Below are 25,032 nucleotides of genomic sequence, written 5' to 3'. Positions count from 1 at the left end.
TGTGGTACTGAGGATCAAACCCAGTGCTCTCTACCACTGAGCCACAGCCCCAACCCCAGCCTTTTTACTTTTTATTTTGAATCAGGGCTTCTCTAAGTTGCCCAGGCTGGCCTCAAATTTGCAGTCCTCCTGCCTCAGTCTGCAGAGTCTCTAGGATTACAGGTGTGTGCCACCAATCTCAATCCTTAATCTCTTGTGCCACTGAAGCTCTGAGTAGGCAACTCCCTGGGTCTAAAGTGAGGCCATCTAACCTAGTATTGCTTCCCTGCGTCCATGACTGGAGCCCCCTGTTCTGCTGCAATGGTCACTTTTCACGGAGCAACACCAGGTCATATCTGGTGTATTCAAATTAAGCTAAGCCCATCTGAACTAGTTGTACATAGACAACCTCTCTAGGCAGGTACTAAGTGATCCCCAAGTATTTAGGCCAGTTTTTGTATACAAAGATGTTTCAGAATCATGACTTTTAATTAAAAAAAAAAAGCTGGTCCCAGGAGCACCTTCATTAGATACTTTCTTTAAAACGCAGCCCTTTTCCAGGCATGGTGGTGCACATGCTGTGATCCCAGCAACTCGGGAGATTAAAGTAAGAGGATCACTAAATCTGCTAATCCAGGAAGGGTTGAGTCTCCACCCCCACCCTGAGCCAAGGCATGACAGCAAGCCTGGGGCAGTGGCACACACCTGTAATCCCAGCCGCTGGAGAGTCAGAGGCAGGAGGATCACAAGTCAAAGCCAGCCTCAGCAATTTAGCGAGGCCCTAAGCAATTTACCAAGACCCTTGTCTCAAAATTTTAAAAACCATAAAATATGTTGGGAATGTGGCTCAGTGGTTAAGCACCCCTCGGTTTAATCACTGGTACCCAAACCTCCCCCCACCCAAAAAAAAAGTGGGCTTAGTGGATTAAGGAAGATAGGAGGATTCTCCAAAAATGGTCCTAGAAGCCATTAAACACCCTGAGTTCCTACTAGTCTCCTGAAATGCTCTAAATATCTGAATTTTCAGATATGCCATCAACCATATTCATCCCATGATTAAAATGAGAGTAAAGGCTCTGGACACCGCCCATGCCCCCTCTGTTCTGGCACAGCAGAGCTCAGAGGAGAGCGGCTTAATTGCTTAGATTGAGCTTGAGGTTAGAGTGTTTATGTAACAAATCAGCTCAACTTAAATATTTCTCATTGCACACTTGAGGCTGCAAAGCTTTGCCCAGAACATCACGGGGAATGTCATCTGTTTACCTAATCCTGTGTGGGCATCTATGTTTATACCAACGGACCCGAGAGTTCAAAGCCAGTCAACGTTTTCAATCATATATCATGTTGCTTACGCATTTTACAATAAGGACGGTGAAGAGACGATTTTTCAAAACCACCAGACTGATTACATTTGTGCATGTACTTAGGAGCAGGCCCGGTTAATGAATGTTCGCTTGGCAAAGTCTGACAATTAAGGAATTTTTCTTCCTCGGATAATTGCATGAGCCCTGATAATTTTCCTCTAAGTCAGCCTCCCGGAGACTACCCCCTTGATAGAGACAATGTGTACCAGACAAAGAGCAGAGGCAGACACCCCAGGAGCACCAGGAAGGCTCTCCTGGGCTCCTTGCAAGCCAGCTACATGAGAAGTGGTGCTTTCTAACTCCAGTATGGAGCTGGAATCCAGAGACTTTAGGGGCCACTGGAAAAGACCCACTGAACAGCCCCCCTCTCCTGTGAGGCATTTTAGATGGTGGCCTCATTACATAGAGTGAAAAATTGAATTCCCAGAATATCAGGCACCCCCAAACTCATATGTGAGTACAAAAATGTATTCCAAAGCCAAAAGTAGTTTTAAATTATTCATGCCACCTAACTCGTCATTAGAACAGACAATTGATCTAACCGTAAATACGTATAAACAGAAGTGACAGGAACAGAAACATCCACAACAAACTACAGATGGACAGAAAAGTCCACTTAAGTGCTGAATAATTAGGGAGGCCGGGAGCCAGGAGAGGTGGGAGGCCCCAGCGCCGGGTAATGAGTGCGCTGGGAGGCGGGCGGATCTGCAGAAGAGGCAGGATGGGCCAGCAAGGGGGCGTGGCCACGGCCCAGGAGCCAACCTCTCGCAGGGAGAGATCAATCTGCGGTGGGGTCTGGTTTTTAACAACTCCGAATTCATCAAGGCAAAAGTGACAGATGGGGCCATGGCCAACATGAGGGGAAAAAAATGGGGGGGGGGGGGAGGCGAGTCACACTATTTGAGACATCTGAGCTCCTCCTGCAACCCAGAGACAGAGCGCAGAGAAAGCACACAGCATCCGGAATTCCACCCATCCCTGGCCTGCTTCTGCGCAGAGGGAGAGAGCAAGTAGTAAGCATTTTCTTAGGAGGAATAATTTCTAATGCTCCGTAGAGCGTCAGGATAACTGAAGTCGACACCAATTAGTTGCATATTTCAAAATGGCTAGTAGAGGGGATTTTGAATGCTCCCAACACAAAGAGATGATAATGTCCAGGTGATAGATACGGCAATTAACCAACATCATCGTAGACTATGTATCTGTATTGCAGTGTCATACAGCACCCTACTATAAATATGTGCTATGACTGTGTGGCAATTAAAAATAAAAATATATTTTAAAAAAAGTTCTTAGAAGCAACTCTTTCCCGTAGTGGGTGAAGATTTGGAAGCATGAAGATACTAAATTGGGGTTTCTTTAAAAAAAAATGAAAACAATTAGAAGATTCAAAGCAGCTGTTTAGAACACAGAAGGTTTTAAGGATAAAAGAATATGTTGTCCCTCTAAGCCTCCCCTATCCTGGGCCTTTGCAACCATAATGTGTTCCCATTCACACCCAGAAGATAATCCACAAAAAGAAACTCCATTCAAACCCTAGAGAAGCCAGCAACCCGAGAATAAAAAGTCCAAATGAGCTGGCAGTATCAATCAATCCTAAAGGAGAATGGAAAATGTAAATTCCAGGCTCTTGGCAGATTTTGAAGTGGGAACAGAGACCTGGGAAGATGTTTTGCATCTGTACAGACACCTGATGGTAGACACCTGAACCCAGGTCAGCAGCCAGAGACCAGATAGCAACCAGCCTCCGTAAGGAACTGTCCCAATGAAGGTGCCCAGTGGCAGGGGAACATGAATGGCAGGAAATAAGCCAGTAAAGTAGGTGTCTTTTTGGTCAATCTTCTTATAATTGTTAACATTTACTGAAAGATGACTTTCCGCCAAACATTTTGCACATATTATTTTATTTAATTTTGGGAAGTGGATTCTTGTCATTTCCTCCTATTTTATAGCTAAAGAATCTTAGGCTTGAAGAGCTGAGGGGACATGCCCAAAGTCTCACATATGATACTTCTTCGAAGGTCCTTAGGATCCTTGGGCCAAGGCCAAGCCAGCATTATGGAAAGAGTTAAAAAAGCTCAAAGAGAGGGAAGCCACTTGTGGGGTAAATGATTTGGAGGCATAATTAACAAAACATGGATTGTGCAGCTGTGTGGCCACCCAGACCCCACACGCCTGAGTGACCTGGGAAAACTGCCCACTATTGCCCAACTGTCCCCAGCAAGAGCAAGAGAGGAACTATCACACAGAGCCTGTGCCCTCTTGCTCAGAATGAGCAGCCTCTCAGCCCAGGGCCCTCACCCAGGTGTGAGCAGAGTGGGCAAGTGTCGCAGGAGGCCAGCCGTCCTCTGTGCCCATATGCAGTGAGTGACTGCTTGTGCAAATCTACCAGTGTCACACACATTCCAAATACATGCCACAAGCCCTGATGCCAGTCCATGGGCTGAAGTGTGGGATCAAAATGGAGCAGTAAATCAACTTGAAAATTGGTAATATTGCTACCATGATATTTTTGGAATAATCTTGCTTAAAATCCTTTGGTCTGATGGAATTTTCTCTGAATCACTGTTTTAAGAGATGAAGAAATTTTTTATGGAGTATTGAATTCAAAGTAAGACACTTGCATTACTAGTTCCTTATCCTGGGCACAGTGGGGAGCAGGGTTCCAGGCAGATGCAGCCAGGGGAGAGGACATCTGCAGGCAGGCCAGGCACACCTGTCGCAGGGCTCAGGAGGGGGATTCCTTCTGTCTTCCTTCCCACTGTTTGAGGCGCTCCTATGAGGCCAACCCTTCACCTGGCCCTGAAAGTGCAGACATGGCAGGCCCAGGTGACTGCACTCTCCAGGGTCCCAATTTAGTAGGTAAAGAGCACTGCAGGATCCAAGTCAGAAATCAGGGAAATGGGAGGGAGGTTCCAGGAGCCGAGGCAGTGAAGCCCTCGTCCCCAGAGGAAGACATACCACACAAATGCTCCAACTCCGGATGAGAGGGTGCAGGGGTGGTGGTGAAGGAGGTTGTGGCCGCATGGGTTAGGGATGGACTCACCAAGGATATTGTACGGGAAATTATCACCTCCCTTCTTGATGGAGTACAGCATCGAGTGACAGATCAGAGCTGGGGTTGAATATCATCTCTATCTGTAACCAGCTGTGTGATGCTGGGCAAGTTACTTAACCTCTCCCAGCCTTATTGGCCTCTTTTATAGAATGGGAATAATAGCACCTGCCTCTCAGGGTTGTTACCAGGGAGTAACTTGGTTCCACTCACAACCTGCTCACCGTGGGCTGGGAACGTAGCACCTACTGTTAGTATTATCATTGTCCTTAGCACAACAGAAATATTACTTCCTGGCCTTGCTTAGCAACATATGGTAGCCACTGAACACTTTTCTTATCGATTCATTAACAACATGGACACTCCAGTTACCCAGGATGGCAGGTGGAAATAGGATAGAGAGAACTCCTGAGCCAGGTGCCATCAGGAGAGGGAAGCCTTGTCTCAAGGTTGGTAGAAAATGGAAGCAAAGGACAGATGCGGTCCCCTCGCAATTGCAGGAGCACATCCAGCATCCAACAGTGACACGGTGTGAACGATTCTTAAAGGCTTCCTTAGAGACTTGCCCCTCCTGTGGGACACTGAACCAGGTGGAGGCTGTGAGCCTGAGGGTTGACAGGCTCAGTCCACCTGAGGGAGGGAGGGAGAAACGAGAGGAAGGTGGGCTGAGAAACTAGGGCCCAGGAAGCCCTGGACAGTTCCTGCCTGCTCTGGGACCCCCACCGGAGGTTGCCAGAAGCCGAGTACAGGTGTACCCTGGGCCTCCATGGGCAGGAAACCTCACGTGTAACTGCCTCCTGGGGAAAGAGCCACGGCCACCCCCCAAGATTCTGCCTTTTGGAATCACAGTCCATGGCCCAGGTCAATGCTAGGGCCAGTCCTTGTCTCCCTGGAAAACTGTTGACCCTCCTGGAGGCAGCTGACTCTAGAACAATCTCTGACTCCTCCACTTCCCCCAAGACATCCTTAGAAAAGGAGAGCTGAGGAGATTCCTTCACTGGGAGCATCACAGTGTCACCGATGAACGGAGCCAGCCCCTCTGCAGAGGGTGTCTCCATTGTAACAGCACCTGGTTCCAGAGACTAGGGCAGAGGGAAGGCACTGGGCTGGCAGGAGGCCTTCTCAAGGTGACAGCTACTGCCCTCCTGCCCAGCCCAGCTGGTCCCCCAGAGACAGCCCTTCGCGGAGGTGGCCCTGGCTAGCACTGGTGCAAGCAGAAAAATGGCTTAAACTGAGGTAAAAGAACTCTTGATGAGATACTCCAGAGGAAATGAAAGACTGTGGAGCCATCAGCCTTCCTGATCGTGCTAGGACCGTGCTCATCTAAAATACAAGATTACGTGTGTTGTCTTTATTTTTACATTAAAATTTTGGGAAAAAAAATAGACATTTTGTTACTATTTCAATTTTTGAAATGATTATTATGTTCACTGTATATTATTTTTTTACGTGTGTGGTGCTGGGGATGGAACCCAGGGCCTCACACATGTTAGGCAAGTGTTCTGCCACTGAGCCACACCCCCACACCCCCCAGCCCCCCCAGTCCATTTTTGAATGTGACTACAATTTAGCACGTGTGACCAACATCATGGTGGACAGCCAAAAATGCCCTCCTTAGGAGTGGATCCAGATCGAGTAGCAGAGCCAGCTAGCCTGGCCATCTACCCAGCACTGCTGCCTGCCTGTGCAACCTGGGCAGGTGGTTCATCCTTAAAATGCTGGGGTTTCCTTATCATCCGATGATGAGTTACTTTATAAGGTCTTCTTGAAGATAAACCATTAATAAGGCAATGTGCTTGCTACGGTGCCTGGCACAGAGTAAAGCACTCATGGCTAGGCTGTATTCTTATCAATATTCTCATAACAGATTTGTTTTTAAATGGGTGATTGAGATCTAATAATCATTTTTATGTAATTAAGAAGCACTAACAGGGCTGGGGTTTTGGCTTAGTGGTAGAGCGCTTGCCTTTCACATGTGAGGCACTGGGTTCGATTCTCAACACCACATTAAAAAATAAAAAAAATAAAGGTATTGTGTCCATCTATAACTAAAAATATTTCTTAAAAAGAAGAAGAAGCACTAACAAACCCAAAAGAAGGACTTGTAGAGACTGACTCAGAGTCCTATGAGGAGCCTTGTCCTTGGAATTGGGAAAGGGCATGAAGCCCTTCTAAGTATCCCCCAGGGGAGGATAAGCCCGCTGGTGGCTCCTTTGGGAAGCAGGACAAGTCACCAACAACTGCCAATCACAGCTGTGAGCAAATGACCTGTTGTCTTTTTATTACGATTCTGTTTGCTCTTATCACTGCGTCTTGTCATTTATGCTCCTGAGATGCATGACCATGCAAGGCACATTAACCTTCCATCTCCCTCGGCACCCAACTGTTAACTACCACCCCTCCCCAGACCCCAGAGACGTACAAGGAGGCATTTAAAATGGCCATTGGGTGGATGGGGATTGACATTTGGCTTTGAAGTTGTCAGACCTGATTGGAAACCATCCAGGGAGAGAAGAGCATGCTGGGGCAGAGAAACCCTTTCTTGTTTTTCTTGCAAAAGGCAGAGTGGCTTTTGTTTCATGGAAGCACAGGCAGTGGAAGCAGTTTTTGAAGTGAGAAGATTTTGCTTTTCACTTGGGCTGTGACTGGGACCTGACCTGACAGCTTCCTACGTATGAGTTGTGGCTACTGGTTTGAGGCTACTGTTCTCCGTGTATCAGATCAAATTCAGTCATTCCTGGAGGAGGAGGAGACAGCCCTGGTCTCTCTTCCCTCGATCACTACATTGTGTCAGTGCAAACTGTAAGAGGGACTCCGGTCACCAAAGAGTCTTGGAGAGATAGGGTAGGGGACCGTAGCTGGAAGTGACAAGACAGGCGGAAAAGCCAAGCATCCTAGAGGGCACAGGGCTCCTCTCCAGTTGGGCCCAGGACAGGGCACGAAGACACCAGGGATGGGAGAGGGGAAGCAGAAAATACCCTGTGGAGAAGGAATAAACAGTTCCTAAGTAAAAGTGATTTAAAATGAGGCGATGATCCACCAATAGTTGAAGGAGAAGCGTGAAATTCTTAAGTCATAACCCCATGCTAGATTACCCTAGAACCTACTTCCTAATTTGAAATATCTTGATTCTGATTTAAAAGTGTATTAACCATGGTTTATTGGGGATACAGTTTCAGCCTGGGAAGATGGATGGCATCAGTTCCAGGGATGATGGCCGTGATGGCTACACAACGTGAACATACTTAACGCCACAAAACTGTGTACTTATAGGGAATTAAAATGAGCAATTTGGTTTGGTGTATATTTTACCACATTAAAGAGAAAAAAGTTAAGCACATGAATTATCAGACACCTGCAGCAGGACACAGTGGTGCACCCCTGTCATCCCAGCGACTCCGGAGGCTGAGGCAGAAGGATTGTGAGCTCAAGGCCAGTCTTTCTCAAAATAAAAAATAAATTTTTAAAAAAAGGGACTGGGGATGTAGCTCAGGGGTAAGCAGCCCTGGGTTCAATCCTTGGTACCAAAAATAAAAAACAAAAATTATAAAAATTTTTAAAAAGACCTACAAATTTTTGACTCATCTAATATAAATTCATCTCCCCAACCTCATCCACATTATTTCTGGGGTTTAAGTAAACCCTGGTTTTAATAGTCAGATTCTACTCCAGTTAATTAGACCACCTAGAGTAAGTCATCTCGCCTTCCTAGTTTTCAGTTGCCTCGTTTATACAATGAGAAACTCGACAAGAACCGTCTGCTGTGGTCATGGTATTCTAGAGGTACTAACAACTGCTCTTTACAGAGAGCCTGCTACATGCCCAGCTCCCTGCTGTGCCTTGAGTCACAAGGCCCTTGTGAGGGTGAGATGATGATCCTCGTGGAAGAGGCAGGAGTCAGGCCCAGAGAGGTTCAGGAACTTGCTCATGTGCAGCGAGTGAGTAAATTGGGCTTTGGGCTTTGGGCTTTTGGGACCCCTAAACCAGTGCTCTCAGCTGCTGCTCCATCCTGCAAGGAGTTTTCAACCTGAAAAAGCAATTAACCTGAAAGAAAAGACTGAAATCTAAAATGAGCAGCCATTTCCTACTGGGTGACAGATGATGCTGTCTTCTCCTGGGGATGGAGGTTGAGGAACATGGGCAGGAAGAAGAAGAGGCAAGCAGGTGACCCTGCTGGTTCTTCCCAAGTTAGATCTTCACAGTCGGGTTCATGATTTCTCTCTAAACAAAGTAAAACTCCCCCAGGTGATGCACAGCCTTATTTCAGTATAATTAAAGTGTGTTTGAGAAGACAGGCATGACTCTCAGATCTTCTTCCTCCAGGTCCCCACCCCCTACACAACCAGGACTCCACTCTCCTGAGCATCCAGACTCTGAAGAGTCTGCATCGAAGGTCATGGACTTTCAAATGTTCATTTTCCTGTCTCCCTAATCCTTGGCAATAATGCAGGCTCTGAGCAGGCATCAGAGTGGGCATATCCATGTGTTCCCCAGGGACCCTCAACCAGAAGAGGAGGCAAGACCAACAAGAGTACAGCTGAGCTCTAACTGCCCATGGGATACAGAAAAACCATGGATGTGTACCTTTGGGGAAAAAAAAAATCATTGCAAAATCAACCTAGGAACCAGGCATGGTGGCACATGTCTGTATTCCCAATGACTTGGGAAGCTGAGGCAGGAGGATCACAAGTTCAAGGCCAGCCTCAGCAACTTATCAAGTCCCTCAGCAACTTAGCAAGACCCTGTCTCAAAATTTTAAAAAAAGGGGGGGAGGGGTTGTTGAGGATGTGACTCAGTGGTTAAGTACCCCTGGGTTCAATCCCCAGTATAAGAAAAGAAAATAGACCTAGGAATTTGATTTTTTAAAAATATCGGAACATCCATATGAAGTTATTACATAGGTCTTAGGAATGAATCGGATCTTTAATGGAACAAATCATCGTTCAAACCAATGGACAAAACTTTGGAACTGGAGGCCAAGTTAAGCTATCATTTTGCAGAAATAGAGACAGAGGAGAAATGGTATTAAGAATCTTCAACAGAAGTTTCAAGTATTACATCAAACATCCTGGGAAAAGAAGAGCTTAGGACATGGTACAGAAGAAGCTCAAATGCAAATCCAAATCCAGGTATGCCCAAGTGTGCCTTTCTCCTCAACGACAGGTTGACTAATGCCGCTCACCAAAGATGGGACCAGAGCTCCACCCACCAGCATATGTCACCCATTACATGGAAATATGCATTATATATACAGCTGAGGTACTAAGCTACTAAGGTACTGAGGTACTAAGGTACTGAGCAATATGCATGAACAAGTATACCCCTCGGTTCATCATAAAGATCCAAATGTTCTTTGTTTCCCAAGGATGTCCTGAATTTACAAGCCCTGTATGTAGATATCTGCATCATTGGATTCTATCGACTGATAACCAAGAGTGGTCACCTGAGGGGAGTGAAGCAAGGTAAGTAGCCCACATCAGCTTGTTATTCTAGCTCAATAAATGACTCTATACCTTAATGATTTAAAGCCATTTATTATTGCCCATGGTTCCTACGGGTCAGAAATTTGGAAACACCCAGAGGGAGCAGTTTTGTCTCTGCTCTGCAGTGACCAGGGTTTTGGTGGAAAGCTGAAGGGTGGGAGGGACTCATCAGAAGGCCTGTTCACTCACATGTCTGACCATGGGCACAGGCTTTCAGCTGAGGGCCTTGAAGGCTGGAATACCCATATACAGCTTCTCCATGTGCCCTGAATTTCCTCAAAGATAGTGGCTGGGATCCAGGAGGAGCATCCCAAATCATAGACCCAGATAGAAGCTCCGTCCTTGTTCTGACCTTGCCTGACAGGCACACAGCATTGCTTCCACCAAACTCGGTGATCAGGCTGATTCCAAGCCTTAGCAGCTTCAAAGGGAGGGGACCCAGCGCCACGGCTCCATGGGACAAACATCCATGCTGTAAGGAGAGTAATGGGGAAGGACACTTCTACAGGCACAGCCCCCTTTGGAAAAGACAGCCTTCCCTCACAGAATCCTGCTGTAAAGAGAATTTCTAGAGCGGTGTGCTCCATGGTTCAATGACTTCATAAACGAGAGTCTTAGTTGGATTCTAATGGAGGGGATTATTCAGTGTCTGGTGACATGTGGGGATGTGAAATTAGAAAGGTGTGTTAGGACCAGGTTTAGAGAGCTGGAATGACATTAAAATTGTAGACATTATTCACAAGGCACTAGGGAGCCACAGAAGTATTTTCAACAAAGATTGCCCTTTGGCCCTGGAGAGGGTAGATTAGAGAGAGCCACGAGGCAGGGAGACCAATTGGGAGCTAATTAAAGTGGTCCAGGTAAGAAATGTCTGGAGTCTGGATGGCAGCATTTGTCTGCATTTCTGGGCTGCCAGCTTATACCATCTGCCCATTTTTGTTCCTGATTATAAAAACAGCCTGGACCCAAAGAGTTGCAGCATCTAATATTAGATTATAGGTTTTAAAGTACCCGTTTTGTTTTTATAATCATAAATATACCTTATAAAGCAATTTGCCTTAAAATTAACGTTTACTTAACACAGGACTGTGTTATATTACTGTTATATAAAATGTATAAAGCATGGATTTTGCTTATAAACTGCATATTGTTCTTCCTACATAAGCTTCTTCTTGTATTTGTTTTTAATGAATCATTTGAATATATTACCATGGTCCCTCTGTCCTCCTTTTCCAACTTTATTTAACCCTCACTATAAGCCAAAGTCACTGGGCAAATTAGGTCCCTGGTTCTCTGGAAAACTTGACTAACGTTCGCACTTTGCTTCAGAAGTTTTGAGATTTGCGTGAGAGAGGGGAGGGCATATCACAGATGTCTCTAAGAATGTGATAAAAATTCGCAGATGAGCTTGTTGTCTCGTGGAATGGGAAATAGCTTTGGGGTAGTGGCCCGAGCCAAGAGGGTCACAATGAAGCAGCTGTAAGTTGGACCTGAATGAGGTCACAGCCATGGCAGGACTCCTAACCATTGAAATGAGGGCACTGCCTGAGCTGGGGCAGTCACTCGTGCCTTCGAACTTAGTTTCTCAGGATAAGCGTGGTACTTAGACTCGTCCCTGAAGGCCACATCCTGCAGGGATGGCCATCTACTTGGGAACCTCAAGTAACTGTGTGCACCGTCAAATCAAGTGGAACCTGTCCTTTTACCTGTCTATCTGAGGTCGCACTTAGAACTGTGACTTGTAGTTTAGTTTGCTCTTGGATTTCTTTATTTAAATTTTAATCTTGTTGTATAAACACTCCTTGGCACATTTTACAGGCCTGAAATTCTTTCTATCATAACTTTTCCTCCTCCTCCTCCTCCTCCTCCTCTTCCTCCTCTTCCTCCTCCTCCTCCTTCTTCTAACAAACTCTGGAGTCTAGACTTTGTCAGGTGAATACACGAGTTTGGGACTGTTCATACCAAAGCCAGAGACACATTCCGGGAGCCTGCCTCATTACTGACCTGAAACAAGATGATGAGCCTAGACCCATAAAGGGATTCCCAAGAAATCTTTGGAAGTGAAAACCCTGATTTACCACTCAAAAGAGGTAAGAAGGTTCTGCAAACTTGCATGGCTGACTTAGGACGAGATGGGAGTTGGTGAGAGGCAAGTGTCGCTCGGGGTGGGAGAGAGCCTTCTCCTGATGAAGCTGTTGAGAGGGAAACGGGCTCTGGATAGCAGCTGTCCTCTCCACGGAGGGGTCTAAGCAGGCCAGATTGGCCATCTTCAAGAAAAGGTCTGAAAGGGATTCAATCAGTCAAGGAAAATCAGATGGATATGTGAGTAGATTTCATTCAAATATCGTATCTTAAGGATGGGGTTGTAGCTCAGCAGAAGAGCATTTGCTTAGCATGTGTAAAGCCCTGGGTTCCATCCCCAGCACTTGGGGGTCAGGGGAAGCACCAAGTATCCTGTCTTAAATTTGTCCAGGAAGCCTATGAAGACAGGATTGTGTTAAATAACAGACCTTGTGGAGGTGGCCTTCCTACTGTGGGGATTGTAAGAGGGAATAGTTGTTTTAGCTCAAGTATGTTGTCCCAAGAACATATGGCTAGGCTTTCAAAGAGACACATTGTCCTTGATAAACCAGTGGTCAGTGGCTGCTTCTTCCTAGTGCAGAAAAAGCAAATCTAGGAGTGGCAAACCTGTCACAGACTGCAGAGTGGGGGGTGGAGCAGGGGCAGTGCGTACAGGTCAGGTCTAAGAGGGAGGTGGGAAGGGAGTTGTGGGTCCTTCAAACAGGCTGTCCATCATGGTGTGATGACAGTCACACTAGAGCTAATGTGCAGGAGACGCCAATCAGCCCTTGTGGCTTCAGTGTTCATCATAAATAGGCCTGAAAACCACCGTGGCCTTTTCAGAACCTCATAGTGGCCACATCTGATGAAGTTCAGGGCTGTGGTTTTTTGGTACAAAGCAAACTGTAGATTGTCAGGCTCTGAACTTTAGGGCAGATTATAGCGTGATGATTGGAGTTCACGTGATATGTGATTAATGTCTCTGTGGAATCAGGACTCGCAAAACCTGATTGCTCCTATCTGATTCTTTTGGGAGAAAAAAAAAACACGCACACACACAAATATATATACATATATGAACTTACACCAATGAACTCCTTCCCTTTGAGCCACTAAACAATAAAAATGTTGACAGAGCTCTCGTTACATTTTCTGCATTCTGCCTATTCACGTTCTGGCTGGGGTAGATGTATTGCTTTTGCTGCCCAGGATACAATCCTTTTCTTTTTCTAGAAACCACACCATCATTTTCCTTTAGGAAATCACATCTGTCCATTCTTGAGCAAGAAACTGCAAGTTCAATGCCAGCCTCAGCAACTTCGTGAGGCCCTAAGCAACTTAGTAAGACCCTGTGTCAGAATAAAATATAAAAATAACAACTGGGGATTTGGCTTAGTTGTAAAGCACTCCTGGCACAAAATAAAAAGTGTATATATTTACTATATAAAGTTTAAAAATATATAAAATTATAAAATACATTAAAATTCTTCTTACTAATGTTTTTACTGTGACAAAATAATGTAATTAGTTATTCTTGGGGGGGAAAGAGGCTATTTTTCTTATTTTTAATAAGAGATTAGGAATGTATATCATAGGAAATGCTGGTGAAGGGTGTGTTAGCTTTCTGATACTGTAACAAGACACTTGATATAATCAACTGATAAGTAAGAAAGGTTTATTTTGGCTCACAGTTTGGAGGTTTCAGTCCATGGTTGGGCAAATCCATTGCTTTCAGACATGTGGCAAGAAAGCGTCTCATGGCAGGGAGCCTGTGGTAGAGCAAGCTACTCGCCTTTTGGCCACCAGGAAGCAAAGAAAAAGGAGAGAAGGAGACATGTTCTTAAAATGCCCTTTGAGGGTCCACCCCAGTGACCTAATTCATTCCCTCTAGGCCCCGCCTCTTAAAGATTCTACTTCTTCCCAGTAGCACCACGGGATAAGGACCACGCCTTCAACACGTGGGCCTTCGGGGACAGTCAAGATCCAAAACTAGCCAGACAGGGTGGTACACACCTGCAATCTCACTGATGGAGGAGGCTGAGGCACGAGGACAGCAAGATAGAGGGCAGACTCAGCAACTTAGTGAGACCCCATCTCATTAAAAAAACTGAAAAGGGTTAGGGATGTGGCTCAATGGGAAAGCACCCCTGAGTACAATCCCCAGTACTGCAAAAACAAACAACTAAAACCACACAGGAGAAGTGCATGGGTTATAAGCAAATGCTACACTTTTTATATAAGGAATTTGAGCTTCTGAAGATTTTGGCATCCTGGTGGGGGCCTCTTGCAGCCAATCCCTATGAGTGCCAAGGGATGCTTGTACTAGTTTTTCCACTGAGGTTGCTGAGTTGCTAGGACGTAAGCCTGCAACCTGCCAGGTACCACTTGGCGAGAGGCACCATGAGAAAAGAGAGGAGAGGGAGAGGTGGAGAAGCAGCCGTGTTCTGACAATATTTGTTTAAGCCCCTGGTTTCGATCAGGACTAAAGCCAAACCATTCCCTAAGCTTCTCAATTACTGAGCCAAGAGAAACACTCCTTTACATTATTCCAGATTGAGTTCAATTTCTGTCATTTGCTATCTCAGGAGATTTCAAGGCAAATGCTGAGCTGTAGTGGTACATGATAAAGAGCTCAGTCCTGGGCATGGTCCTGCCAGGAATCTGGCCACATTGCCTCGGATAGACCCAAAAAGAAAGACTCAACTTGGTGATAACTTTGAGACTTTCTGGTTCATGTCTTAATCCTTTATTGTCTTAAGCTCCAGGGATACAATTAGATTCTTTAAAACACAATTTGCTTCCCAATGGTGATGGCTCATGAATCACCATTAGAAATTTTGGTCATCTGTTTAGTGATTTTGGAAATCTAAGTAGTCCAACAGGTGATGTCTAGTGCATCCTTGAGGATTAGTATTTTATAAGGACCAATCCGATAGCTTTACAGAATATTATTCATTTCAATTTCATTTTGTGCATTTGCAGAAGTAAAGCAGGTCTGCACGGTCTCAAGTGAATTGAGTTTGGGCCTGGACTAACCATCTCTTGCCCTGGTGCTAGTCCACTAATGGTGGGAGTTCTGCATTCTCAATCTGTGATGAAGTGTGGGAAATTTAAGAAAATCATCTAACGCTAGGGTCGAAGGGAACGGGTTGGCCATTTGGAAGTTTATTTCCTCTGAGGAACTGTGGAGCTTCCAAATTCACTTTACTGAGTATGCATACTTAATTCGCATCCAATTAGATAAAGCAGCTGGATAGAACCTGGAGCCCTGATATTAATTCATTAATTCAGGCGTCAGAGTGGGAGGTTATGCACAGACATGGCCCAGATGAATGCATTTAAATTGCTCTAATCTACAAATTGGAGCTGATTCTCTATCGTTTGAAAGCTGGGAAATGTTTCCATTACCACATATTTTCTGAAATACTCAGGACTGTGGTCTTGCTTTTTAGGACCATGCTTTTTAAGCAGGGCTGTGAGGTGATCTGTCCCACATTGCAGAAAGAGCATCCCAGTGTGGCCCAAGGGACAGACTAGAGAACAGCAGGTGGGGCAAAAGGGCATGATTTAGGATAAGCCAGCCAAGAAATGATAAGGGGGCGATCCGGGATCCTGGTAGAGGGTCCCTGGAGGCCATTTGTGTAGTACAGTGCCTGTTGTGGGCTGAAGAGTGCCCCCCGAAAGAGATGTCCACCCAGAACCTGTGAAGGTGACCATTTTTGGAAAAAGGTCTTGGCCAGGTTCCATGGCACATGCCTGCAATCCCAGAGACTGGGAGGCTGAGGCAGGAAAATCGGAAGATCAAAGCCAGCCTCAGCAACTTGACAAGACCCTGAGCAACTTAGTAAGACCTTGTCTTAAAACAAAAAAATAAATAAATAAAAATAAAAAGGGTTGGGGAGCCAGCGGCTTGGGAGGCTGAGACAGGAGGATGGCAAGTTCAAAGCCAGCCTCAGCAATGGTGAGGTGGTAAGCAACTCAGTGAGACCTTGTCTCTAAATAAAATGCAAAAGAGGGCTGGGAATGTAGCTTGTGTGGTGGTCGAATGCCCCTGAGTTCAATCCCCAGTACAGAGGGAAAAAAGGGGGGGGGGAGGTTGGGGACATGGCTCAGTGGTAAATGGCCCTGGGTTAAATCTCTAATATCCACCCCGAAACCCATCAAAAAACAAAAAAGAAAGAAAGAAAGAAAAAAAAAAGGCTTTCCAGATATAATTAAGGATCCCAACTTGAAAACATCCTGGATTGATGAGGTGCGACCTAAATCCAGCTTCAAACATCCTTCCATTGCCACATATTTTCTGAAATACTCAGAACTGTGAGACACCAGGGGAGAAGACTCAGGGACACGTGCAGAGGCGAAGTCCACAAAGAGCGGCAGAGACTGGAGTGGTGCTGTCACAAGCCAAGGAATGCCTGGCGCTCCCAGAAGAGGAAGGGATGGAGGGATTCTCCCCTAGAGCCTTCAGAGGGATTGACCTGCTGCCAGCTCGATTTCAGACTCTGGCCTCCAGAGCCCTAAGAGAATACATTTCTGTCACTTTAAACCACTAACTTGTGGATAATTCATTGCAGCACCCTCCCCGGGAGCACTCCCCAAATTTACATTTTGGGTTTTCTCACCTTTCCACCTGTTTCGGGGACTAAAAATCAAATCTGCCTTATTCTACACAGAATGACTGACTTCGGAGAAAAGCTCTGCTGCAGGGAGAAGGTAATACGACTTGTTTGGGAGGTGGGAGAAGAGAAGCTTTATAAACACTCCTCATGAAGCGGGTGTAATTGCATGCTCTTGGGACTCTGGGTTCAACCCCCAGCACCAGAAAGAAAAAAGGAAAAGAAAGAAAAATCCTTCTCCCTTTCGGGAGTAGAGAAGTGTGATTGGGACAGGCAGAGAGATGGTTCTGAGGTACAGCTATGACACAGCATTAGAAGTGGAGGTTGCCGTACCAAATGAGACTCTTAGCTACAGGCAACAAAAGGCTCCATTTAAAGAAACTTAAACAACAATGGAAAGATACTGGTAAATGTTTGCGAAGTTCCAAGGAAGGGCTGCTTGATCTAGCCTCCACATCTCCACCCGTCCTTTCTCCATATGGGGAACTTTAAAACTATGCACGGTGATGCACAGCTATAACCCCAGTGACTAGGGAGGCTGAGGCAGGAGGATCATGTTTGAGGCCAGCCTCAGCATCTTAGTGAAGCCCTAAGCAACTCAGTGAGACCCTGTCTCAAAATAAAAACTAGAAAGGGCTGGGGATGTGGCTCCGTGGTAAGGTGGCCCTGGGTTCAATCTACGGGTGTGAATGAGATTACCCACGAGGTTGTAGACTAGAAAGAACAGAACTTCTGGGAAACAGCAGCATAGAAGCATGGATTAGAGGTAAGACAGATGAGCAAAAGGAAACCAGGAAAAGCCCTAAGGGTCTCCAGAGGCCAGGAGAGGGCAGGTTCAAGCAGGAGGAACCAGTTCACACAGGCCAGAGCCTGAGGAGCTCAAGGAGGAGAAGGGCAAAAAGTGTCACTTGATGTTGACTGATGACCTCAGCGGAGCTGGTTGGCGGAGTCAGAGGTCTGATTGGGACCAGGGAACAGATGAGGGACCAGGAGGAGAGAGCACTTGGGATCCAGGGATAAGCCAGGGGGAGAGAGACTGAGGGGTGGAAGGGCCTCTTGAGAAGGTAGTGGAAGGTTGACACTGAACAAGGGGTAAAACGCCTCCTCCTCCTCCTCCAAGTCTCTGAGGCTGGAGAGAAGCGGTAAGGTTGGGTGTGGGTGCAGACAAGTTGGGGTGGGGAGGGGGTTGTTGGAGGGTCACAGGACGCAGGAAGTGGAGAGAGGCTCACAGGAAGCAGAGAGGAGAGCTCCGGAAGTCGGAAGAAGAGCACAACCAGAGACTTTTATTTTTGCCCAGATGAAAGTGCTTGTTTTATTAGGGCCACCAGAGCAGAGCACCCCACACTGGGTGCCTTCAGACAACAGCAGTGTTCTCTGTCACAGTTCTGGGGGCTCCAAGTCAGAGAGAAAGGAGCTGGCGGGACCTTGCTTCTTCGGAGTCCTGTAGGAGAGAGTCCTGTGTGTCCAGGCCCTGTGACCCAGGCTCTCCCAGCTCAGTCTTCTCTTCCAAGAAGGACCCCGGGACTGTGGAATTAGGGCCCACCTAATCCAGTCCCAATTGTCTCGTGGTTTCCAAGGGTCCAAGTCCAGCCAGGTCATGAGTATTGGTTTCCAGCCTGCTGTAGATCTGGGATATGCTGGACAGTAAGTAGGCTCAGGCAACAGGTGGGTATTTAAATTTAAATGTAAAACTCAGTCCCCAAGCACAGGATAGCCACGTGTGGGTAGTGGCTACTGCCTAGACAGCAGGAAATATGGAACATTTCCATGATGGCAGTTCTGTGGACGAGCACCACTTTGGATCTTATGAGTAGTCCCCTGAACTTTTTTTCTTTTTCTTTTTCTTTTCTCTTTTTCCAGAGCTGGGGGTTGAATCCAGAACCTCATTCATGCTGGGCAAGTGCTGTACCACTGGATTGTACCCCCAGTCCTGACCTAATTTTCCATGGACTAACATCTTGCTGAGACAATGAATAAAGCTTTAAGCTTCTTATCTCAGGCCCTCTTCATGTATCTCAAGTGGCAGACCTGCACTGTGACTCCTTCCTGCCGTCCTCGGGTCTTTGCTCCTACATGGAGGCTGATGAGCACAGCCGGAAAAATTACTCACCTGGGTATAAAACAGGGAAAGCAATAGTGCTTATAAGATTTTTGGAAGAATTAAATAAGATTATGCCAAAAACCATCCCACATAATGTTTGGTAAATAGTAGCGGCTCAATAAATTTTAGCCATTTTTATTATTATTTTATTTCAAACCTCAGCTGGATGCTCATACTGTTTAGCTGATTTTCCACTTGTTTGTGGTGAAATCTCTCTCATCTCCTCCAGTGGCCATTTCAGATTATTAACCATCTCTTTATGTCCCCTCTGTCCCTGTCTGTTACATGCTAACTTGTGTTCTTCTCACACAGAAAATTTACATGTTGAAGTACTAACCGCCAGTATTTGTGACTTTATTTGGAAGCAGGGTGTTCTGCAGAGTAAAACAAGAAGAGATTGTTAGGGTGAGCGCCCATCCAATAGGACTGGCTTCCTTATAAAAAGGGAACATGTAGCCAGGTACAGCAGTCCACATCTGGAATCTCAGAGGCTCGGGAGGCTGAGACAGGAGGATCATAAGGCCTCTTTCAAATCTCAATAGTCATTAGAACTCAACTCAATCTCTTCTTTTAGTTTTGGTTTTGGATTTTTCTTTGCTGACTGCTTCCCAGCACACCCCACCCCAGTCCTGCCTCTGCATCTCCTCTAGGACCAAGCAAGAACATCTGTTTCCACACGACACCAGAGAACAAAGTTTGGCCTGACCAATCACTGCTAAGCTTCTACTTGGACTGCTATTTTGTTTTGATATTTCTGTAGCTAACATCATACAGACCAGCAAAGGACTACTTGGAAAACTGACAAAGGGAACTAAAACACACTCATGAAATGGGAAGTTCTCAAAAATTGTAAACCACCTTTCTTAGCTGAGGGTGCTCTTCTGGTCCAGCCTTCGCCCTCTGTGCCCCTCATCCTGTCTCTGGCCATGCATGAACACATCAGTGAGGCGCCATGATCCTGCCAGCAACTCAGAAGCCACGGGTGCCGCACTCTCACAACGGAAGAAGGAGCATATGATGCAGAAGTCTGTGGAGTCATTGAGGGTCATCTGCTTCCATAAAATCCTTTGAGAAATGAGAGGAAATACATGAATATATTGATAAGTGCTAGGATTTCTGGCCCGAAGATATAGATAGATAGATGAGTATAAGGATAGATAGATAGATAGATAGATGACAGATGATGGGTAGATGATAAATGATAGAAAGATATGCACATGTCTTTGAAGTCTACCACAAGTCTTATAAATGTAATAATTATTCTTAACTCTTGAACTTCAAAAAAAAAAAAAATCAGGTTTCAGAGCCAGGCACCATGGCGCACACCTGTAATCCCAGTGACTTGGGAGGTTGAGACAGAGAAATGACAAATTCAAAGCCAGCCTCAGCAATGTAGCAAGGCCCTACGCACCTCTGGGTTTAATCCTCAGTATCCAAAAAAAAACAACAACAACAACAACACAGGCTTCAGGAGAGTTTGTCAACTCCTGATAAAGAGCACCTGAAAAGTTGTCTTGTATTCAAAATTTAATGGAAAATGTTAGTTATGATGAGACTATATCCTAAGTAAGAAATAGGAAAATAAAAACATTTAAAATCTACTGAATAATAATAATTAGAAAAAATGCACTTCATGCATCTCAGGGCCAAATGTTTTAAGCAAATGTAGCACATACCGAAATATTTAATAGTTAAACATTCTAATTTTAGGTTCTAGTCTAGGGAAAAAGCTGTTTTGTGTGTGACTTTTCTCACATTAAATTTGAATTTTAACCTCTTATCATTAAGTGCATCTTTTTTTTATTTTGAAAAAGAAATATGATGCTTTTTTCTTTCCTGAGATTTCTATCACAGTAGGTTTGGTTACGTTGAGGCAGGACTGTGTTTCATCAAATCCTGTTTGTTGAAAGCAGAAAAAGCCCCAAAGCCCAACAGTAGCAAAGAGACTTGGCTTCTAACAGACCAATTACTAGTCCTGTGAACTTGAGCGAGAACCTTGATTTCCTTGGGTCTCAGCTTTCCTCTCAAGGGTGTGTGAGGATCACATTAACACATACGTAAAAGAGCTTTACAAGTAACCACAGGATACTTACATGCAAGTTATTATCTTTTCAATTTGCCATTTGTTCTTCATACTTAAAGATGCCAGTGCTCAAAATTATTTCCAACAAGGTATTTGAATCCAAACAAAATATTCATCCCTTCTTATCCATGAATGTATTTTTTAATATATTTTACATATATATGTGTGTATATATATAGTCAATGGATCTTTTAGTTATTTATTTATTTTTATGTGGTGCTAAGGATTGAACCCAGGGCCTCACATATGCTAGGCAAATGCTGTACCACTGAGACACTACTCCAGTCCCAATGAATCCGTACTTTAAATAAATATTTGTTGAGACCAAGGCACTATGCACTATGCACTGGGGTTGTACTAGAGCAAAACCAGAGATGGCTTCTGCTTGTAGGGGACTTAGAGCCTCGGGAATTACTGTAATCATGGCTCAAAGGGAAAAGGACGTAGTGTTGGGCACAACACTTTTTTGTTTTTATGCAATTAAATGAGGCCAAAGTATATTATAGCCATCAAATGGGCAGTGAGTGCCTAGTCATCCACTTAATATGCAAAATTCAGAAGACACAAAAGACTGGGCTGCAGAGATGGCTTAACTAGCATGTACACTAGAGCACTTAACTAGCATGTACAGGGCCCTGAGTTGCACCCCAAGCAATACACCACACGCACGCACGCACGCACGCACGCACACGCACGCGCACACACACGAAAGAGCCTGCAGCCAAAAGTTGCTGTGCATGGTTAAACAAGTGTGCCACCAAAATTCATGTCTCCCAGGAACTTGTATATGTTACCAATTTGGAAATTGGTATTTTTAAATTTTTTGTTGTTGTTGTTGTTGTTGTTCTGGGGATTGAATTCACAAGATAGTGCTAAGTTGCTGAAGGTCTCCTTAATTTGCCAAGGCTAACCTTAAACTTGAGATCCTCCTGCCTCAACCTCCGAAGAAACTGGGATTATAGGCCTATGCCACAGTGCCTGGCTTGGAGATTGGTCCTTTGCAGAGATCAGGTTAAGATGAGGTCATATTGGACTAGAACGGGCTCTAAATCCAATGTGACTGGTGTCCTTATGTTAAGGGAGAAATCTGAATACAGACACACAGGGAGAATGTTATGAGACAACGAAGACAAAGATTGGAGCAATACAGCTACAAACCAAGGAGCACTAAGAATGGCGAGCTAACATCAATGTTTATAGCAGCACAATTCACAATAGCTAAGTTGTGGAACCAACCTAGATGCCCTTCAGTAGATGAATGGATAAAGAAACTGTGGTATATATACACAATGGAATATTACTCAACATTAAAAGAGAATAAAATCATGGCATTTGCAAATAAATGGATGGAGTTGGAGCATATCATGCCAAGTGAAGTAAGCCTTTCCCAAAAAATTAAAAGCCAAATATTTTGTCTGATATGTGGATGCTGGTCCATAATGGGGATGGGAGCGGGGGAGCATGGGAGGAATGAAGGAACTTTAGATAGGGTAAAGGGGAGGGAGGGTCAGGGAGGGGGCATGGGGGGTAGGAAAGACACTGAAATGAGATGGACATCATTATACCTAAGTACATGTATGAAGACACAAATGGTGTGAATATACTTTGTGTACAACCAGGGACATGAAAACTTGTGCTCTATATGTGTACTATGAATTGAAATGCATTCTGCTGTCATCTATAGCAAGTTAGAATGAGTGAATAAATTAATTTTTAAAAAAGAATGGCTGGCTAGGAAGAGGCAAAGAAGGATCTCCCCTAGGACATAGAGAGCATGGCTCTACCAACACCTTGATTTCAGACTAATCTACAGAACTGAATGAGAATAAGTTTCTGTTGCCCTCAGCCACCCAGTTTTTTGTACTTTGTTATAGCAACTCTGGGAAACTAATACACAGTCACCCTCCACACTGGCTCCACATCAGGTTTCTCTTCCTAAAAACACCCAATGTCACCATTTTTTGTGATTTATTTCAGTGGCACATTAAGATCATTTTGTATTTTGCTTTTTAACCTAATATCATTATTTTGAAAATCATTGCAAAGAGTACTGTGTTAGTTGGTTTTATGTTTTTATAACAAAATATATGAGGGCATATTTACAAAGAAAAAAATTTACTTAGCTCACTGTTTGGAAGGCTGAAAGTCCAAACAGCACGGCACTAACTCTTGCAAGGGCCCGCCTGGCTGTGTCACATCACATCAGACAGCATCATGGTGGGAGGCACAGACCACATGACAAAACAGGAGCTTGCTCCTTTATGACAACTCATCTTCACAGTAACTCATTTCCCTAAGAACTGCATTGATCCTTCCAAGGGCAGTGCCTCCAATAACCCCTCATTAGACTCCACCTCTTAAGTTTTCCACTTCAAGAAACCACAATGAGGATCAAGCTTCTAACACATAAACCCTTCACAAGCAGACCACATCCAGGCCACAACAAGCATCAGAGAATCTCCTCCTTCTCCCTCTCCCCTCCTCCCTCCTTCCCCTTCTCTTCTTTCTTCTTCTTCTTTTTTTTTCTTCTTATTTTCCTCTTCCTCCTTCTCCTGACTGCATAGCTTTTTTCAATACAATTCAGAAGAAAGAGAATTGCATTAAATGTACAAGGGGTGAGACTGAGGATTGAACTTGAACCCAGGGCACTTTATCCCCAGTCCTTCTTTTCTTTCTTTCTTTTCTTTCTTTCTTTCTTTTTTTTTTTTAGATAGGTCACACTAAGTTTCTGAGCCTGGTCTTGAACTTGTGATCAAAACTTGTGCATGAGGATCAAAAGTTTGAGGCCAGCCTCAGCAATTTAGCAAGACTCTGTCTCAAAATGAAATAGATAGGCTGGGGATGTAACTCTGAAGTAAAGTGCCCCTAGGTTCAATCTGCAGCACTGAAAAGATAGGTAGATAGATAGATAGATAGATAGAGAGAGAGAGAGATAGAGAGATAGATAGATAGATCTGACACAGTAATGGTGAGTCTGAGGCCACATGCCTGTGGCATTGAAGGCGTCTGAGGGTGGAGCTGGGGGTGCTCTGGAGCTGGGGCTTGGGCACTCCGAGCCAGATTGCTCTCTCCTGCCTGTGTATGGGTGGAAACGCTGAAGCCCAGCAGGAGCGCCTGGAGATGGTACAGAATCCACCACTCCGTAGAGCTGTTGAGTGAATGAGAAGTTTAGAGCGTGAATTGGCCGCAATGCCCCTTCCATTAGTGCACTTAAATGGATAGTCACTTGTCTTCTGAGCCCTCCCTTTTCTCCAAGCCACAGGGACAAACCAGGTGGTGGGACTCGGCCTTGTTGCTGTTGGCCTGATCATCTTCACCTACTGTACCGCCTGGGTGATCCTCTTGTCATTCATCGACAACGAGCATGTCATCCTCAAGATCTTCCTCCCTCAAGCATATGCGGTTACCATCCCCCAGCCACGGGCCTCTTGCTGCTCCTGTCTGTGGGATCATTCATCACCTATATTATGATGAAGAACCAGAGGGTGACCAAGAAGGCTCAGTGAAGGCCCAACAGGGAGGAGGCTGCCGGCATCTCTCTCCATCCCCTCCAGAGCAGGGGCCAAGGGTCAGAGCCTGCAGGACAGTCCAGGCGTGGCAGCCCCTCAGATGGAGCAGACCAAAGCCCTCTCCTCTCCTGCTCATCCTTCCAGAAGCCAGGAGGGAGGGAGAAAGAACTGGAAACCTCCCTTTTGTTCCCTTCCGTCTCAGGGCCTGCCCGCCTCACTCTCAGACTGTCCCTTGTCCCTCTGGGTACCACCTTCTTGCCTCAGTTTCCCTCCAGTGACATACTGATGATGTTGGACTTAGCAGGGCTGAGGAAGCACATGACCTCTCCCTGTGTCCCCTGAGCACTGCTGCTCCCCAAAGGCAGCTTCTGAGTCGGACACCACCCAGACTCCACAAGGACATCCGGACCTGGAAAGCCCTGAGAAAGCCTGAAGACCCCAGGGCCACTGGAACATATTAAGGCAGCCACCCCAGTCCCCCCCGCCCCCCGGGCCATGTTTGTCTAGGAGACGCAGGCCCCTGGCCCAGGGTGGCCTGTTAGGGAGAACTCAACAATAAATGTTGATGGTTAAAAAAAAAAGATAATTCTGACACAGAGATTACACTTGTAATTCCAGAAACAGGGGAGGCTGAAACAGGAGGATCGCAAGTTTAAAGCCAGACTCAGCAATTTTGTGAGACCCTGTCTCAAAATAAAAAATTTAAAAGGGGCTTGGGGATGTGGCTCTGTGGTTCAGTGGCCCTGGGTTCAATCCCCAATACTGAAAGAGAGAGAAAGAA

The 25,032-nt window shown here is 45.4% G+C and overlaps 1 non-coding gene and 1 pseudogene across 1 annotated transcript; both read left to right on the top strand.

Moving 5' to 3' along the window:
• The first annotated feature begins 12,852 nt into the window (after positions 1 to 12,852).
• Positions 12,853 to 12,967, top strand: LOC114096103 (U8 small nucleolar RNA). The gene has a single exon (XR_003583357.2). It is a non-coding gene; the product is annotated as a U8 small nucleolar RNA (small nucleolar RNA).
• A 10,856-nt stretch (positions 12,968 to 23,823) lies between these two features.
• On the top strand, positions 23,824 to 24,248 carry LOC114095983 (dolichol phosphate-mannose biosynthesis regulatory protein-like; annotated as a pseudogene).
• Positions 24,249 to 25,032: the final 784 nt, after the last annotated feature.

This window comes from Marmota flaviventris, chromosome 6 (genome assembly GCF_047511675.1).
Source record: "Marmota flaviventris isolate mMarFla1 chromosome 6, mMarFla1.hap1, whole genome shotgun sequence".
NCBI classification, from domain to species: Eukaryota; Metazoa; Chordata; class Mammalia; order Rodentia; family Sciuridae; genus Marmota; species Marmota flaviventris.
The sequence above is the reverse complement of the archived record's forward strand: the minus strand, read 5'-3'. Positions and strand labels throughout refer to the sequence as shown.